Source organism: Mobula birostris, chromosome 2 (genome assembly GCF_030028105.1).
Source record: "Mobula birostris isolate sMobBir1 chromosome 2, sMobBir1.hap1, whole genome shotgun sequence".
NCBI lineage: Eukaryota > Metazoa > Chordata > Chondrichthyes > Myliobatiformes > Myliobatidae > Mobula > Mobula birostris.
The window spans coordinates 59,980,851-60,001,702 of record NC_092371.1 but is presented as its reverse complement, the minus strand read 5'-3'; positions in this window follow the sequence as shown (position 1 = coordinate 60,001,702).

The window sequence follows — 20,852 nt, the reverse complement described above, 5'->3', positions numbered from 1 at the left end:
ACAGTGGGAATAGATGCCCAATCAGTGATCGATGGTGCTGTAATAGCATAATGCTCACTGCTATACTATAGTGCTTCCCACCAGTAGGTCCCAATGGCCATGGGGGACCAAAGAGTCTGTTTCTATACTATACGAGTCTATTACTCTAAACCTTAGGGACTTAGTAGCTGAAAGCACAGCTGTCTGTGGCAGGGCAATTAAAACCAGGGACTTAAGAGGCAAGAAATCGAGGAGCACAGAGACCTGACTGTTTTGGTACCGAGAGGGGCAAGGCAATGGGAAGTTTGGATGGAAGAAAGTGAGAACTGTAAAACTAGGACTTTTCTGTAGCAGAAGCAGGCAGTAAGCCACGGAAGGTAAGTGACTGATGTAAGTCTGGTGCAGGGAGCAGTTTTAAATGATATAATTTTATTACACTAGTAAAAATAGGGACATGACCAGGGGACTGTAAGACTATTCAGGTTCAGAACAAATGCATAATAGTTGAAAAGGATTTTTTTGGCAATGACATTAAAAAGACACAAGACTAAAATAACAAGCAAACCTCAACACATGAGCTGAATAGTCTCCTTCTGTCCAATTAAAATGATTTCCTATTAGATTCCAGTTCTATGATTATGAACAAAATAATTTTATTTCCATTCTTATGCTTTGACATGGATTGTACTCCAACTTAATTGGGCACTAAAAACACAAAGATGGTTAGAAGTGTGTTCATAGTATTAATTTATTCAGTGTTAAAATTTATGAACTATTTTGTTAGAAAATCTCAACCCAGAATGAGAGCCAGCTGGGCTGAGTTAGGCACATACCTCAGTTTGCTCAATGAATAGTATAACTGTTTAAATAACATAGATCTTTTTACACTCATTAAACTACGATCATTTTATCCTGTGAACTAGCCTTGTTGCAATAGAACAGGATTCCCATTCCAGGGTTTCAGCAGTGCAATCAAAATTAAATTAAAATGGTACATCAAAATCCTATTTTATTTTTTGCAATGGTGCTGTTGATAGTGAAAATTTCCTTTGAAAATATTTCTGTTTGTTTCATGATCTTTACTAATAAAATATTGCATGATAATTTATATGGAATAAGTAGAACTGTCCCAGCTAATCTTCTCACTTATTAAAATTATCATTTTAAGAGACCTATAAACAATGCTTCATGAAGTTTAGTGAATGCCTATCCTCTCATATTTATTGCCGGAAAAATACAATTAGAACTGCACCTGTTTCTGGCTATATAAACACAGGAAACGAGCTATAATTTTCCTTCAGGAACTTTTGAAATTTGAATGTCCTTCCTGTAACAGAGTTTATTTAGATCTTCAGAAAGATTTTTCTTGCTCTCTCTTAAGATACTTTTCATTACTACATAAGAATCCAGGACAACACCACACAGAAAAAATTAGGAAATACAAAATGTAATAGCAACATGAGAGAAAATGTGTGGGGACCACAAGAACTTAGACCATAAGACAAAGGAGCAGAAGTTGGCCAATCGGCCCAGCGAGTCTGCTCCGCCATTTTATCATGAGCTGATCCATTCTCCCATTTAGTACCACACCCCCGCCTTTTCACCATAACCTTTGATGCCCTGGCTATTCAGATACCTATCAATCTCTGCCTTAAATACACCCAATGACCTGACCTCCACTGCCACCCGTGGCAACAAATTCCAGATTCACCACTCTCTGGCTAAAAAAATTTCTTCACATCTTTGTTCTGAATGGATGCCCTTCAATCCTTAAGTCATGCCCTCTCGTACTAGACTCCCCCACCACGGGAAACAACTTTGCCACATCCACTCTGTCCATGCCTTTCAACATTCAAAATGTTTCTATGAGGTCCCCCCCCCCCGCTCATTCTTCTAAACTCCAAGGAGTACAGTCCAATAGAGGTCAAACATTCCTCATATGTTAACCCTCTCATTCCCGGAATCATTCTAGTGAATCTTCTCTGAACCCTTTCCAACGTCAGCACATCCCTTCTTAAATAAGGAGCCCAAAGTTGCACACAGTACTCCAAGTGAGGTCTTACCTGTGCCTTATAGAGCCTCAACATCACATCCCTGCTCTTATACACTATTCCTCTAGAAACGAATGCCAAGATTGCATTCGCCTTCTTCACCACCGACTCAACCTGGAGGTTAACCTTAATTTGATTCTAGTCTTCTCGAATCAGTGCTAACCTGACCTCGAATCAATGCTAACCTGACCGGAATAAGGAATTCTAAAATGGATTTATGTTAAGGAAAAAGTAAACAAGAAAAGAGACTTATTAATGAAAGATGTAAATTATTGCTTAAAAATTAGGTTGCAAATATAAATCAATAAATGGAGACGCATAGGACTGCAGCTGCTGAAATGTGGAGCTACAAAAAATCTGTGGTGAGGATATGGTAAAGAATTCCTTTCCTTCCACAAATGCTGTTCCACCTGCTGAGTTCCTCCATTTGATTGTTGTCAAATCAATAAATGTAATTTAGTCTGTACACTGAGACACTGGAAGCAACTGTTGACACATCATTGTCAAGCTCCTAACACTGACAAATGAAAGTTAAAATCAAAATGAAATCGTTGAGTCATCCGGCATGGAAACAGACCATTTAGCCAACTGAATCTGTGCTTGCCCAAGGAGAAGCCCTGATGAGTGCATCTGCTAGTTGAGGTTACTTCGCAGCAATTATACACAGGTTTCAAAAATGACACTTGGTGCACATTAAAGCATTATTCTAAAATTTCTTCCACTCTGCAAATAATGACAGAACCATCAAATGTTTCCAATATTTACCCAAGTTATACTTTGCAGCAATTATTTTCTTAGAACTACAAAAAGCAGGCTATTTACAAAATACTAATTCGTTCCAAAGACCTTAATTTACCAGAGAATATCCTTATGAGAGTCAGCTATTTCATCAACTTTCCTTTTTATGAAGTTCAAAGTGAGTTTGAAGTTCAAAATTCAAAGTAAGTAGAGATGCTGCCATGCTTTCTTAGTAATTGCACTTATGAGCTGGTACTGGTTAATAGGGCTCTCTTGATGATGTAAATCATTTAATTCAACATGATTTCATTGATAAGATGATATCTTTGTTATCATTAATTTGTTTGTACTTAGAAAAATAGGAGTAGCAAAACAGATGAGCTGGTGGGGCTAACATACTGTTCCATCAATGTTTTCTAGAGTGCCCACTTGGTGGGCTGAGTTTCTGTCACAATAGGGAAAGTGATGCAAATATGATGACTTCTTCAGCAGCACTGAAAGATATACCATTTAGATTTTCCCCAGAAAAGCTTTCTAGAGGTAATTGGTAACATTTTACTTGCAAGTTTTTGAGAGTGTTTCTTAATCTGAGATAATTTGAAAGTGCTTCACCACATATTATTCTGAACAACCAAAGGACTTCAAGAATCATACTTCACTCCTCATCACCACTTAAACTCTGAGGTCAAAACGATCTGTTGTCTTACCCAAAGGACAGCGCATGCAACTATCCAACAGGTGCAAGAATGTGCATCTGCACAGTGCCTTTACCATAGTCTCAGAAGGCCTGATTAATAACAAGTGTAATACAAGTATAAATAATTAGATACAGTCCATGAAAGATTTCAGGAAAGACAATCAAAAGCTTGTGCATTCCAGAACTTAGGGCCAAGGCAACCAACAATCAAGCAATAAAAAACGAAATGCAAAATGTGTCAGTGATGTCTAAAGGTATCACTATTACCACACTAGTTGGAATAAATCTTTCTTGTTCACCCCTGGATGTTGGGCAAATGGTGTAATAACTTGGGGAGAGTGAAGAGATCAAATAGTAAACTGTTGCCATGAGTACACACATGAAACATAACATCGTTTTATTGAATGTTTTCTGAAGGATATCATGTAGATGAGCAATAGGAGACAGTTAAGAAATGATCCTTGGGGGACTTGAAAAGGAGTAAAATCAAACAAAGGCCATTTCACTCAACTGACATCATCTTCAATTTTTTTTGGAGAGATATCAAAAATGTTGTTTGCTTGATTAAAAATTGCTCCTGATTTTCAAATCACTTACTGACTGGTTTGAACTGTTAGTCCTTCAACAATCCACTTATAGACAATAGACAATAGGTGCAGGAGTAGGCCATTCACCCCTTCGAGCCAGCACCGCCATTCACTGTGATCATGGCTGATCATCCACAATCAGTATCCAGTTCCTACCTTATCCCCATAGCCTTTGATTCCACTATCTTTAAGAGCTCTATCCATCTCTTTCTTGAAAGCATCCAGAGACTTGGCCTCCACTGCCTTCTGGGGCAGAGCATTCCACATATCCACCACTCTCTGGGAGAAAAAGTTTTTCCTCAACTCTGCTCTAAATGGCCTACCCCTTATTCTTAAACTGTGGCCTCTGGTTCTGGACTCACCCATCAGCGGGAACATGCTTCCTGCCTCCAGCGTGTCCAATCCCTTAATAATCTTATATGTTTCAATCAGATCCCCTCTCATCCTTCTGAATTCCAGTGTATACAAGCCCAGTCGCTCCAATCTTTCACCACATGACAGTCCCGCCATCCTGGGAATTAAGCTTGTGAACCTACGCTGCATTCCCTCAATAGCAAGAATGTCCTTCCTCAAATTTGGAGACCAAAACTGCCCACAGTACTCCAGGCGTGGTCTCACCAGGGCTCTGTACAACTGCAGAAGGACTTCTTTGCTCCTATACTCAATTCCCCTTGTTATGAAAGCCAGCATGCCATAAGCTTTCTTCACTGCCTGCTGTACCTGCATGCTTGCTTTCAGTGACTGATGAACAAGGACACCAAGATCTCGTTGTACTTCCCCTTTTCCTAACTTGACTCCATTTAGATAATAATCTGCCTTCCTGTTCTTACCACCAAAGTGGATAACCTCACATTTATCCACATTAAACTGCACCTGCAATGCATCTGCCCACTCACCCAGCCTGTCCAAATCACCTTGCATTCTCATAACATCCTCCTCACATTTCACACTGCCTCCCAGCTTTGTGTCATCGGCAAATTTGCTAATGTTACTTTTAATCCATTCATCTAAATCATTAATGTATATTGTAAACAGCTGCAGTCCCAGCACTGAACCCTGTGGTACCTCACTGGTTACCGCCTGCCATTCCGAAAGGGACCCGTTAATCGCTATTCTTTGTTTTCTGTCAGCCAGCCAATTTTCAATCCATGTCAGTACTCTGCCCCCAATACCATGTGCCCTAATTTTGCCCACTAATCTCCTATGTGAGACTTTATCAAAGGCATTCTGAAAGTCCAGGTACACTACATCCACCGGCTCGCCCTTGTCCATTTTCATAGTTACATCCTCAAAAAATTCCAGAAGATTAGTCAAGCATGATTTCCCCTTCATAAATCCATGCTGACTTGGACCTATCCTGTTACTGCTATCCAAATGTGTCGTAATTTCATCTTTTATAACTGACTCCAGCATCTTTCCCACCACTGACGTCAGGCTAACCGGTCTATAATTCCCTGTTTTCTCTCCTCCTCCCTTCTTGAAAAGTGGGACAACATTAGCCACCCTCGAATCCATAGGAACTGATCCTAAATCTATATAACATTGGAAAATGATTACCAATGCATCCATGATTTCTAAAGCCACCTCCTTAAGTACCCTGGGATGCAGACCATCAGGTCCCGGGGACTTATCAGCCTTCAGACCCAACAGTCTATCCAACACCATTCCCTGCCTAATATAAATTTCCTTCGGTTCATCCATTACCCTAGGTCCTTTGGCCACTATTATATCTGGGAGATTGTTTGTGTCTTCCCTAGTGAAGACAGATCCAAAGTCCCTGTTCAACTCGTCTGCCATTTCCTTGCTCCCCATAATAAATTCACCCGTTTCTGTCTTCAAGGGCCCAATTTTGGTCTTAACTATTTTTTTCCTTTTCACATACCTAAAGAAGCTTTTACTATCCTCCTTTATATTCTTGGCTAGTTTACCTTCGTACCTCATTTTTTCTCCACGTATTGCCTTTTTAGTTATCTTCTGTTGCTCTTTAAAAGTTTCCTTATCCTCTGACTTCCCACTCATCTTTGCTATGTTATACTTCCTCTCCTTTATTTTTATACTGACTTCCCTTGTCAGCCACGTCCTCCCCTTACTCCCCTTAGGATCTTTCTTCCTCTTTGGAATGAACTGATCCTGCACCTTCTGCATTATTCCCAGAAATACCTGCCATTGTTGTTCCACTGTCATCCCTGCTAGGGTATTGTTCCATTGAACTTTGGCCAGCTCCTCCCTCATAGCTCCATAGTTCCCTTTGTTCAACTGTAATACTGACACTTCCGAGTTTCCCTTCTCCCTCTCGATTTGTAGACTGAAACTTATCATATTATGGTCCTAATGGCTCCTTTACCTCTAGGTCCCTGATCAAATCCAGGTCATTGCACAACACTAAATCTAGAATCGCCTTCTCTCTGGTAGGCTCCAGTACAAGCTGTTCTAAGAATCCATCTCGGAGGGACTCCACAAACTCCCTTTCTTGGGGTCCAGTACAAACCCAATTCTTCCATGTCTACCTGCATGTTGAAATTCCCCATAACAACTGTAGCATTATCTTTGCAACATGCCAATTTTAACTCTTGATTCAACTTACACCCTACATACAGACTACTGTTTGGGGGCCTGTAGATAACTCCCATTAGGGTCTTTCTACCCTTAGAATTTCTCAGTTCTATCCATACTGACTCTACGTCTCCTGATTCTATGTCCCCCCTCGGAAGGGACTGAATATCATTCCCCACCAGTGGAGCCACTCCACCCCCTCTGCCCATCAGTCTGTCCTTTCGATAGGACGTATACCCTTGAATATTCATTTCCCAGGCCCTGTCCACTTGAAGCCATGTCTCTGTTATTCCCACAACATCATACTTACCAATTTCCAACTGTGCCTCAAGCTCATCCACTTTATTTCTTATACTCCATGCATTCATATAGAATACTTCTAATTCATTACTCCCCTCACCTTTCATATCAATTCCTATTTCACTTGGCCATACTGTACAATCCCTTCTTGAGCTTTCTGCTCTGTTGATTCTGTTGTCTTTCTTAACTTTTCTTATTCTCACTTTCTCTTTAGCTCCATCCTTACGTTTCCAGTTTGTCCCCTCCCCCCACAACTTAGTTTAAACTCACCCGTGTTGCAGAGGCAAACCTGGCTGCCAGAATGCTGGTCCCCTGCCTATTAAGGTGCAACCCGTCCCTTTTGTACAATTCATCCTTACCCCGAAACATACCCCAGTGGTATATACCCCATAACTTGTAATGTTAACAAATGTCAGAATCAGGTTTATTATCACTGGCATGTGACATGAAATTTGTTAACTTAGCAGCAGCAGCAGCAGTTCAATGCAATACATAATCTAGCAGAGAGGGAAAAAATAATAAATAAAATAAAACATAATAATAAAATGATGTCTCCATTTCCAAGAAAGTACCCTGGTTGAAAATTTTAACCCTTAATATACACTTAGTGGCACTTTATGAGGACCGGAGTGGAACATAATGTCGTCTTCTGCTGCTGTAGCCCACCCACTTCAAGGGTTGACTTGTTGTGCATCCAAAGATGCTCTTCTGTGCGCCATGTAGGAACATGTGGTTATTTAAGTTACTGTTGCTTTCTGTCAGCTTGAACCAGTCTGGCCATCCTCCTCTGACATCTCTCATTAATATGGTCATAGAATCATAGAGAAGTACAGCACAGAAACAGGCCCTTCGGCCAATCTAATCCACGATGAAACTATTTAAACTGCTCACTCCCCTCGACCTGCACCAGGGGCATAGCCCTCCATATCCCTACCATCCAGGTACCTATCCAAACTTGTCTAAAACATTGAAATCAAACTTACATGCATCACTTGTGCTGGCAGCTCATTTCATACTCTTACAACCCTCTGCATGAAGAAGTTTCCCCTCGTGTTCCCCTTAAATTACTCATCTTTCATCCTAAAACCATAACCTCTGGTTATAGCCCCACCCAACCTCACTGGAAAAAGCTTGCTTGCATTTCCCTATCTATACTCCTCATAGTTTTGTATACCTCAATCTTCTAGGTTCCAAAGAACACAGTCCTAACCTATTCAATCTTTCTTTATAATTAGGTCCTCCAGACCTAGCAACATCCTTGTAAATTTTCTCTGTCCTCTTTCAACCTTGTTTACATCTCTCCTGTCAGTAGGTGACCAAAAATGCACACAGTCCTCCAAATTAGGCCTCACCAATGTCTTATACAATCTCAACATAATATCCCATCTCCTGTACTCAATGCATTGACTTATGAAGGCCAATATACCAAAAACTTTCCTTATGACCCTATCTACCTGTGACACCACTTTCAATGAATTACATACCCGTATTCCCAGATCCCTTTGTTCTACTACACTTCTCAGTGCCTGACCATTTACTGTGGAAGACCTACCCCGGTTGGACCTACTGAGGCGCACTTGTCTGCATTAAGTTCCATCTGCCATTTTTCAGCCCATTTTTCCAGCATTTCCAAAACCCTGTTCTGGTCACGATAGCCTTCCTCACTGTCCACTACACTCCCAATCTTGGTGTCATTCCCAAATTTAAATGATCAAATAATAAATAATAACAATAAAAATAAAACTACCTTAATCTTGTTTTAAAAACTGTTAGAGCCTGTGACTTACAGTGTGTAGTTCAATCGAGGGAGCTAGTGCTCTGCTGTGCCCAAGAAAACTTCAGGAGAGAAATGCAAGCACGAGCTACCATGAAGAGAACCTCAGTGACAAAGTTCAAGTCTATTTATTATCAAAATATATATACATTATACAACCTTGAGATTTGTCTCCTAACAGGCAGCCACGAAACAAAGACAATGAAAAAAAATATACACACACACACATATATATATATATGCACATGTACACACACATACAGTATATAGATAAATATTCACACACATATATGCGCAGAGAACAAAAACCACATCATACCCATAAAAAAAACTTAAAAGTGAACCATCAGACACCCAATGTGCAATGGGAAAAAAACATCATGCAAACAGTAACCACAAGCACAGGGGAAATCCACAAGTGAGTCCCATAATTCAGCGCAGAGCCAAGTAAATGCAGTGGAGCAGCGACCTGAACCCGGCTCCCAGCTCATCTTGGGCCCCTACATCCTGACCTTTTCAACCTGGCCCGGCGTTTAACTCTCCGTCTGAACGTCGGGTTCTGCTACTTCGAGCAGCGATCTGAACCAGCCCATACCTCACTTCCGGCCATGATCAACAACATTTCTCGGTGATTAAAATGTCAAGGAAGATTGAAATATCGAAAGAGAGCGGGCAGTTCTTGGAGGAGCCGTGGGTTCAAATCGTTCATGTTGCTGCCCTCAGACGGCCACTGGCTCAAGTCACTGCCTCAGAGGGTCTGGTGGTTTGTGTTGCTACCCTTGCAGTGGCCGCTGGTTTGGGTCATTGCCCTTGGAGGAGACACTAGTTCAAGTTGCTTCCCTCAGAGGTGCCATTCGGTCTTGATGCTCTCGGAGATGTTATCGAAATTCTGAGATTTATGGATTGGACTGTCGTCCAAACTAATGTACTTCATATTGTCCTCGTTCAGTTCCATGTGGATGATCTGTTAGTTTTTGTGCTAGGGAGGGGCTGGGGGGGGATTGGGGTTTGTGAGTTTTTGTTTCTTTTTCTTTACGTGTGTCGGGGGGAGAGATGTCTTTCTTTCAACTACTTCTATGGTTTTCTGTATTTTATGGTTATCTGGAGAAGACATATCTCAGAGTTGTATTCTGCAAACATACTTTGATAATAAAAATGAACATTTGAACCTTTGAAATTTGCTCATCTAGTTAACCATGTTATCATCCAGATCATTGATATAGATGACAAATAACAAAGTCTTGTGGCACACCACTAGTCACAGGCCTCCAGTCAGAGAGGCAACCCTCTACTACCACTCTCTGGCTCCTCCCACAAACCCAATGTCTTATCCAATTTACTACCACAGGTGTTTTCTCCCACAGAACTGCCACTCACTGGATTCTTTTTTGATTCTCGCACAATTCACTGTAAACTCTAGAGATTATTGTGTGTGAAAATCCCAGGAGATCAGCAATTTCTGAGATAAACCATACTATGTGACAGAGAGCACTCTGTAAATGCACTCCTTTCACATGTGCATTTACACACACACGCACACACACACACACCCATTGCTTTCTCATTCTGCTGTCGTTGCGCTGGGTATACTGAAGTGCGCACATTCTCATAATGGGCCCTAACAGGTTGGCTTTATGGGGACTTTCATGCCTTACACTTTTGAATATTCGATTTATTTAATAATGGCAATGTGTAAATGTGTATGTGTTGTTCTTATACTTGTATCTAAAGTAGATACTTCTGCTTATTTTGTCATCTTAAATTAATTTTCTGGGTAATTAAATAGGGTGCATCGCTCTCAGTGGGGGAGAGAGAAAGAGATCGTGCTGCCAGGAGTTCACGCTGGACAAATAGTATGTAGCTATTTACTGTGTTTTCTGGTCGGTATTTCTTTTGTAAATATTAGCCGTTTACTTTTCGTTAATCTCTCTAATTTTTGTAAGTCTTGATTTTCAAGGCACCTAATAAATACCCTTGCACTAAAGTGCTAAGTAATTCCAGCCATTTTTTTCTTTGTTCATAAGCCAAGTATCTAACATACTGCCTGGCACCAACAATCATTTCACAATCAAAGTCACTTAGATCACATTTCTTTCCCATTCTAATATTTGGTCTGAACAACAGTTGAATCCCTTGACCATGTCTGCATGCTTTTATGCAATAAGTTGCTGCCACATGATTGGCTGATTAGATATTTGCATTAATGAGCAGGAATATAGGTGTACCTAATAAAAAGGCCACTGAGTGTATACTGAACATTCAACTTTTCTATACTGGCTTCAAACTAATTTACAAACACCCCTTATGTTAATCATTGTTCCAGTTTTAACCTATGATCAGCCTTGAATGAACTGACTGCAACAGAGTCCTAACAATTGGTTTCCTAGGAGACAGAGAGAGCTCACACACCTGATCGGTTTAATATAAGCTTTGGGAAAACCATCCAACATTTTAAAACATGCATTTTCAGAAAAATAAATCCATTGCATTCACAAATTTGATCTATTGACGGTTTACAATATGATGTCACAGTACTCTTGCCTTGCTTTCACAGTTCCACCGTGATCACAGCCTCTACAGTTAATAAAGCATGATGAATCAGTGATGGCAGATGCCGAAGAAGGCATCTGAATAGACTGCTGAAAATAGAATTGTATGTACACAAGCCTTGCGACTTCAGTTACGCTCATTTCATGATTTCCCAGAGGAAGGCAACCAATGATGCTTAAACCATTCAGATTTAGATCATTATCAGATGGCTGAAGGCAAAACAAAATAGTTAAACTTTATTACAGGAAAAAAAAATTCACAAAAGGAAATGGTTACTGCAAAGAGGGAAGATCAGTGAAGATTATTTATATTATTTCTAAGAAATAGGAAAACGTTATTCAGAAATTATATGTTGCTAAAGACTTCTTCAACAGCACCACTGACTCAACTGTCTTGCAGATGTAAAGGAAAACCTACCGCTTCAGGACATACGACATCCTGGCTTCAAAATATATTGCCATTCCTTGTTTGTTTCTGGGTCAAAGTCCCAGAAAGAATACAGGAGTTCTATAATAGTTAAAAATTTTTCTTTACTATCAGTCTTTAAAGGAAATTTAAGGATTAGAAAAAATGATTGTCCTTAGCAGTAGATAATCACATTCCAAGAATGAATTAAACAGAAGATCCACTTGATATTATCAAATCTAAGTGCAATTTCATATTATACTTTATTGACGCCAAACAATTGATACTAGAACATACAATCATCACAGCGATATTTGATTCTGCGCTTCCCGCTCCCTGGATTACAAATCGATACTAAATATTAAAAATTTAAATTATTAATCGTAAATAGAAAATAGAAAAATGGAAAGTAAGGTAGTGCAAAAAAACCGAGAAACAGGTCCGGATATTTGGAGGGTACGGTCCAGATCGTATTAGATTGATTAACTACATTTTATTATTTGGACTCTACGTTAAGGGCATTGGACAGTATAACACAGCACGGGCCCTTCAAACCTTGATGTTTTGCCTATCTCTTAACTTACTCCAATTTCATTCTAACCCTCCCTTCCTCCATAGCCCTCCATTTTTCTTTCATCCATGTGCCCATCTAAGAGTCTCTTAAATGTCCCTAGTGTATCAGCCTCCACCACCACCCCGGCAAGACATTCCACACAGCCACCAACTCTCAGTGCGAGAAAAAAAACCTATCTCTGACATCCCCCCTTTACTTTCCCTAATCACCTTAAAATTATGCCCCCTGGTATTCGCCATTTCCACCAACGGAAAAAGTCACTGGCTGTCCACTTAAAGAAGAGCTGATGCAGTTTAGTGCCTTTATTGTACTATAGCTATGGTCAGCTAATCACAAAGTAAGAATTTTTATAAAAATTCTTTGCCATAGACTATTGCCTACTCTAACCCAGAAGAACTTTATGTCATCAGTATACTAGCTAAATATGTTAATTGTGTTTGCCAGTCCAGCTTTGTGCATGAAAAAAAATAAATGTAATAGTCATAGAACACTACAGCACAGAAACTGGCCCTTTGGCCCATCTAGTCTGTGCCAAACCATCAATCAGCCTAGTCCCATTGACGTGCACCTGGACCATGGCCTCCCATGCTCCACCCCTTGATGTAGAAACAGAGAAAACTTACAGCACAATACAGTCTCTTCGGCCCACAAAGCTGTGCCGAATGTGTCCTTACCTTAGAAATTACCTAGGGTTACCCATAACCCTCTATTTTTCTGAGCTCCATATACCTGTCCAGGAGTCTCTTAAAAGACCCTATTGTATCCGCCTCCACCACCGTCACCGGCAGCCCATTCCACACACTGACCACTCTCTGCGTATAAAAAAAACTTACCCCTGACATCTCCTCTGTATCTACTTCCAAGCACCTTAAAACTGTACCCTGTCATATTAGCCATCTCAGCCCTGGGAAAAAGCCTCTGACTATCCACACGATCAATGCCTCTCATCATCTTATACACCTCTATCAGGTCACCTCTCATCCTCCATCGTTTCAAGGAAAAAAGGCCGAGTTCACTCAGCCTATTCTCATAAGGCATGCTCCCCAATCCAGGCAACATCCTTGTAAATCTCCTCTGCACCCTTTTCTATGGATTCCACATCCTTCCTATAGTGAGGCAACCAGAACTGAGCACAGTACTCCAATTGGGGTCTGACCAGGGTCCTATATAGCTGCAACATTACCTCTCGGCTCTTAAACTCAATGCCATGATTGATGAAGGCCAATACACTGTATGCTTTCTTAACCATAGAGTCAACCTGTGCAGTTGCTTTGAGTGTCCTATGGACTCCGACCCCAAGATCCCTCTGATCCTCTACACTGCCAAGAGTCTTACCATTAATACTATATTGTGCCATCACATTTGACCTGCCAAAATGAACCACTTCACACTTATCTGGGTTGAACTCCATCTGCCACTTCTCAGCCCAGTTTTGCATCCTATCAATATCCCGCTGTAACCTCTGACAGCTCTCCACACTATCCACAACACCTCCAACCTTTGTGCCATCAGCAAATTTACTAACCCATCCGAATTTCTCTTAAATGTTGAAATTGACCCCGTATCCACCACTTGCACTTGCAGCACACTCTCACCACCCTCTGAGTGAAGAAGATCCCCCTCATGTTCCCCTAGTCGTCGCTTCACTCAACCTCAGTGGAAAAAGCCTGCTTGCAATACCCGATCTATACCCCTCACAATTTTGCATACCTCTATCAAATCTCCCCTCAGTCTTCTATCTTTAAGGGAATTAATTCCTGACCTATTCAACCTCTCCCTATAACTCATGTCGTCAAGTCCCGGCAACATCCTCATAAATTTCCTCTGTGCTCTTTCAACCTTATTTTCATCCTTCTATTAGTAGGTGACCAAAACTGCACACAATACTCCAAATTAGGCCTTATCAACATCATATACAATTTCAACATAACATCCCAGCTCCTGTACAGAATACATTAATTTATGAAGGCCAATGAGCCTAAAGCTTTTTTTTAATGACCTTATCTACCTGCGACATCACTTTCAAGAAATTACAGATCTGAATTCCCAGATCTCTCTGTTCATTCGCACTCCTCAATGCTCAACCACTCATCATGCAAGACCTACCCCGGCTGGTCCTCCCAAAGTGTACTTGCCTGCATTAAGTTCCATCTGCTGTTTTTCAGCCTATTTTTCCAGCTAGTCCAGATCCAGCTGCAAGCTTTGATAGTCTTCCTTGCTGTCCAATATACCCTCCTATCTTGTTGTCATCTGCAAATTTGCTGATCCAGTTTACCACATTTTCATCCAGATCATTGATAAAGATGGCAAACAACAATGGGCCCAGCACTGATGCCTGTGGCACACAACTAGCCACAGGCCACCAATCAGAGAGACGACCCTCTACTATCACTGCCTGGCTTCTCCCACAATGTCAATGACTACCTCATCTTGAATGCCAAGTCACTGAAGCTTCTTGACCAATCTCCTATGTGGGACCTTGTCAAACGCCTTGCTAAAGTCCATGTAGACAACATCCACTGCCTTGCCTTCATCAACTTTCCTCGTAAGTTCCACAAAAATCTGTATAAGATTAGTTAGACACAACTTACCATATACAAATCTATGTCAACTATCCCTAATCAGTCTTTGTCTATCCAAGTACTTCAGTATATATCAGGTCCCTTAAGATACTTTACAATAACTTTCTCACTCCTGATATCAGGCTCAACGGAGTATAATTTCCTGGCGTATTCATAGAGCCTTTCTTAGACAAAGGAACAACATTAGCTATCCTCCCATCCTCCAGCACCTCAACCATGGCTAAAGATGTTTTAACTATCTCTGCTAGGCCTCCTGCAATTTCTGCATCAGGTTCCCACAGGGACTGAGGGAACACCTTGTTAGGCCCTAGGGATTTATCCACCCTAATTTGCCTCAAGACGGCAAATACCTCCTCTGTAATCTGTATAGGGTCCATGACCTCACTGCTGCTTTGCCTCACATCTCCTGAGTAAATACAGATGCAAAAAATCCATTTAATATCTCCCCCACCTCTTTCAGCTTCATGTATAGATTACCACTCTGATCTGCCAGAGGATCAATTTTGTCCTTTGCTGTCCTTTTGCTGTTAATACACTGATAGTATCCCTTGGGATTTTCCTTCCCATTGTGTGCTAGAGCAACATTATGCCTTTGTTTAGCCCTCTGATTTCCTTCTTACGAGTTCTCTTGGAAATTTTATACTTAAGTACCTCATTTGTTCCCACCTGCCTATACCTGCTATTCCCCTCCTTTTTTTAAAAAAACAGTGCCTCAATACCTCTACAAAACCATGGTTCTCTAAACCTGTTATCTTTGCCTTTTTTCCTGAAAAGAACGTACAAACTCTGCACTCCCAAAATTTCACTTTTGAAGGCCGCCAACTTACCAAGAACATCTTTGCCAGAAAACAACTTGTCCCAATACACACTTGCCAGATCTTTTCTGATACCGATAAACTTGGCCTTTCTCCAATTTAGAAACGCAAGCTGAGGACCAGACCTATTGTTTTCCATAATTATCTTCAAAGTTTAAAGTTCAAAGTAAAATTTATTATTGGAGTGCATACATGTCACTACATACGACTCTGAGATTTTTTTGTGTGGGCATACTTAGCAAATCTATAGAACAGTAACTGTAAACATCGGGAACTGTTAACTGTAAACAAACTGAGCAAATGCAGATATAAGTAAATAGCAATAAATAAAGAACATGAAATAACAATATCAGAGTCCTTAACTGAGTATAGCTATCCCCTTGTGTTCGAGAGCCTGATGGTTGAGGGGTAGTAACTGTTCTTGAACCTGGTGGTGCGAGTCCTGGGGCACCTGTACCTTCTAGCTGATGGCAAAAGTGAGAAAAAAGCATGGCCTGGGTGGTGACGATCTTTGATGATTGATGCTGCTTTTCTACAGCGACATTTCATGTAGATGTGCTCAGTAGTTGGGAGGGTTTTACCCATGATGTACTGGGCCTTTTGTAGAATTTTCCACTCATTGGTGTTCCCATACCAGGCCATAATGGAGCCAGTCAGCCCACTTTGCACTACACATCTATAGAAGTTTTTAAACTAATATCTTGAAACTAATGGCACTAGATGCAAAGTGTTCCCATACACAAATTTATTTCATCTGTCGTGTCCCATTCCTTAATAGGAGATGTATTATCACACTCTCTCTAGTTCGGAATTCTACGTACTGATTAAGGAAACGCCCCTGAACACATTTGATAAATTCTTTCTTATCCAGCCCTTTTACAGTATGGGAGTTCCAGCCAGTTTGTGGAAAGTTAATATCACCCACTGTCACAGCTTTATGTACCTTGCAGCAGTCACCAACCTCTCTACAAATTTGCTCCTATAAATCCTGTGGACTGTTGGGTGGTCTATAACATAGTCCCATTAATGTGGTCATACCTTTCTTATTCCTCTGTTCTACCCATAAAGCCTCACTAAATGAGTCTGTCCTAACTGAGCACTGCCGTGACATTTTCCCTGCCACGCCTCCTCCTTTAATCCCCTTCCATTCTATTGCATCTAAAATAACAGAACCCCAGAACATTGAGCTGCCAGTCCTGCCCTTCGTACAACTAATTCTCACTGAGGACTACAATGTCATAATTTTATCTGCTGATCCATGCCCTAAGCTCATACAACCTTTTCTACAATGCTCAATATACACAGCTCAGAACATTAGTCTCACTATGCTCAACCTTTTCATTCCTGCCCTTATTGCCTTAACAATATCTTTCTCCACAACCATTCCACTTTCTGTTCTGGCACTCTGTTTTCCATCCCCATGCAATTCGAGTCAAAACTTCCCACCTACCCCAACTCCATGCAGCACTAGCAAACCTTACTGCTAAGATATTGAGTCGCCCTCCATTTCAGATTCCTTCATTCCTTCTGTACAGGTCACTCTTTCCTTGGACAAGCACCCAATGATCCAACATACTATATCCACAGTACTAGGATCAATAATATTGACTGAGGATCTCTCAGGCTGTGAATAAAAAAAACCTTACATCTTTCAGAACAGGAAACCTGCCATACTTATCTTTCCAGCACAAATGCACCAGATCTACCTACAAGATTGACTCCAAATTGCTACCTTAGTTCAGAGCAATTAGTGATGGACAACAAATACCAATCTTGCCCATGATGCCTACCTTCCATGAACACCATTCTAACTGACCTGTTTTAAAGAACTGATATAGAAATGTCTTAAATAAATTTCAAGTAGTGTTAGTTTGACATAACAGTTTGAAATTTATCAGAACTTTGCATGGATTTTATATTTATGTACACATTATTACCTCAAAGGAATATCTTACATTTTTTTTTAATTCCTCCTGTTATTCAAGTACAACACAAAACAGATAAAGGAAATTAAAAACATTGACAATAAAATTTCAGCTGCAATCTAATCTCTGTTCATAAAAAATAAAACTTAAAAAACATTTGTCATTATATCAAGGCTGAAGATAAAAATGCATAAAATATACTTTTTTTAGAAGTGATTCAAAATTTCTTGCCTATGCATATGCAGAAATGAGTATGTCTTTATGGAGATGTCATTGCATAAACACATCATTGGAAGATAGTGAGCATTGCCAGATATTCACAAGAGGCACTCTGAGTCACGAACTGTCGTAAGCCAATGAGGACTTAATTTGATAAGAAATGTTAGCCTGACAGAATACATTGACTTTATTTCTCAGAGAGCTGTTAAAAATGACATATGAAGATGAGTAAGGAAAAGTTTTAGTATGATTAAGCTCAGTTTAACAAGAAAGAAAAGGGCAAAGCTCATTCATTAAGTAGGTCATTTTACTGTCATTGGTCTATTTATAGTATATATATTTATATATTTATTTAAGTATATTTATGTTAAAGTTAAAACTACAGATTAAACTTGTTGATTCACTGCATACTTATATTATCTTCCACAATATTTCTGAAAATTGGATATGATCGTCCTTGCAGAATTCAAGGATATGTCGGTGGGGAATCTGTGCCAAGAGAAGTACAATGAAAATGCTGAAGTTCTACAAAGTGGAGAATGTGGAACCTGAGAACTGGCTGCTTGAACCACCTACTTTAGAAACATAATTTTCAGTCTTCTTGCTGTAATGAGTCAACACTGCTCACTACAAAGTTCCCAGCTATAAGGTGGAGAAATAGCACTTTAATTTGCAAATAATCAAGTAATCACACTTTGAGCAAGTGCTGGACAATTGGACTATAACAAATTAGTAAGAGGTACTGCTGGCATACAATAGTTAGTCAAATCCATAAGACATAGAAGCAGATCTGGACCATTTGGCCCATTGAGTCTCTTCTGCCATTTCATTATAGCTGATTTATTATCCCTCTCAACCCCTTTCTCCTGTCTTCTCCTCATAACCTTTGACACCCTTAATCTATAGAGAGAGAATAATAACAATAATAATAATAATTTCTTTATGTCTTTATCAGAAGCTGTTTCAACATTCATTACAACGTAAAAATTTTATTAGTAACAACAGCAATAGAGAACAACAGGCAAGCTGGAATAGAAATTGATTTTCTACAATGTGATGTCCTCTGCTGCTTGGACACAATCTCTATCAAAGTCGAAGGAGTGGAATATTGTGAGCAGGCAAATACCATATCATTTGAATAACTATTGTCATCATAGAAAAGCACCTTCTCTATAAAATGGAGAAGAGATGGCAGTTGCAGGAATCTGGAGTTTTAAAAAAAATCAAACTGCTAGAGGAACTCAGTGGGTCAAGGAGAAATGGACAAACATTTCCCATCCAGATGAAGGGTCTTAATTTGAAACATCATTTGTCCTTTTCCTCTGCAGATGCTGCCTGACCCCATAAGTTCCTTCAGCAATTTGTTTTTTGCATCTGCTCCATAAAATTTCTCCATATTCTATGGAGTTGCAACAGGATGGATTTCACATTTAATATAAATGATGAAGGGTTCTACTATCAGTAATTAATCATTTATGCCTTAAAACCTTCATATTTCTGCCTGATGTGTGCACACTTACATTTCTCTTCAGCACGTTTCACATGTCAGGTCAGTTTGAGAGCCATTTGACAACATAATAACAAGGTATAACATTGAGAATAATACCACCCTTTCAATTATCTTTGACCAATTATAACAGGTGCTAAGACCTTATTTGGACGAAATATTACCCCATCTAAACACTGTTCAAGTTCCCAGGAGGAGCACATTTTAAATTAGAGGAGGTTGCGTATTATCCTTAATCAATAATAAAAGATTAAAAACACATCAGCAATAAAAGATTTCATGCTTTAAATAGAATCTTATTAGATTCACTTGAATTACTTAGCTATGAGTAAAATAAATCTTAAACTTTTTAAGGTCAGTGGTCAGGTTGTTATTAGATCATGTACCATTGACATAAACTGAGTGAGATTCTGCCATTATTGGAGATTTACCACGGGCCCTATAGACTGGAGAGATGGAAATATGCACCATTTGCTGTCCCAAAATATGGCAATACTTTATATTTATATTTCCCTCTGAAATGACAGTTTTTCTAGTAGAGCAATGGTGCGCACCTAATCCAATGGTGTGAGTGTAAGAGTGCCAAGATCAATTTCTGAATATCAATGCTACCCTGCTGATGTATCACTGCTCAAAAGGTTTGTGCATCTACGTTGATGCTTGCATTGGATAGGTGTGACTGCTGAGTGATACTCTTTAACAGGCAGTTATGAAACAAAACAATTCTTGGGCATATATAGTATATGCACAGTACAGTATTTGTCAACGTGGAGCAGAGAGCAAGTTTGTAAATCTAGCAGGAGCAAAGCATGTTGGGAATGGCGAAGGTGGATTGCTGTGGGGTGGGGAGTGGGGGACGAGTGGCACAGGAGTGGCGGGGCAGGGCGGGTTAGGGATAGTGCAGGTGTAAACACACCCAGCCCTAAGGCACCAGGCAGGGTAATTTGATTCCAAACAATTGGTTTATTGATCATTCGTCATCATCATCAGCGATCACTGGTAGTCGAGTATGATTCTTCTCCTGGTGGTTAATCAGGTTACTTGTCAGAATCAGAATCAGGTTTCTTATCACCAGCATGTGTCATGAAATTTGTTAACTTAGCAGCAGCAGTTCAATGAAATATATAATATGGAAGATGGTCTCTCTTCCCGCCATTACAGACATTTACACTATACACTGCACCCGTAAAGCCAACAGCATTGTGAAGGACCCTGTGCACCCCTCATACAAACTCTTCTCTCTCTTGCCATCTGGCAAAAGGTACCGAAGCATTCGGGCTCTCATGAACAGACTGTGCAACAGTTTCTTCCCCCAAGCCATCAGACTGTTTAATACCCAGAGTCTAGACTGACGTCTACATCATTTATTATTATATTGTAATTTGTCCCCTACTGTGCCTATTGTCTTGTTTATTATTTATTGTACTGCCCTGCACTGTTTCATGCACTTTATGTAGTCCTGTGTAGGTCTGTACTCTAGTGTAGTGTTTGTGTTGTTTTACGTAGTCTAGTGTAGGCTTGTGTTGTCTCGCTTAGCCTAGTGTAGTTTTGTGTTGTTTCACGTAGCACCATGGTCCTGGAGGAACATTGTTTCAT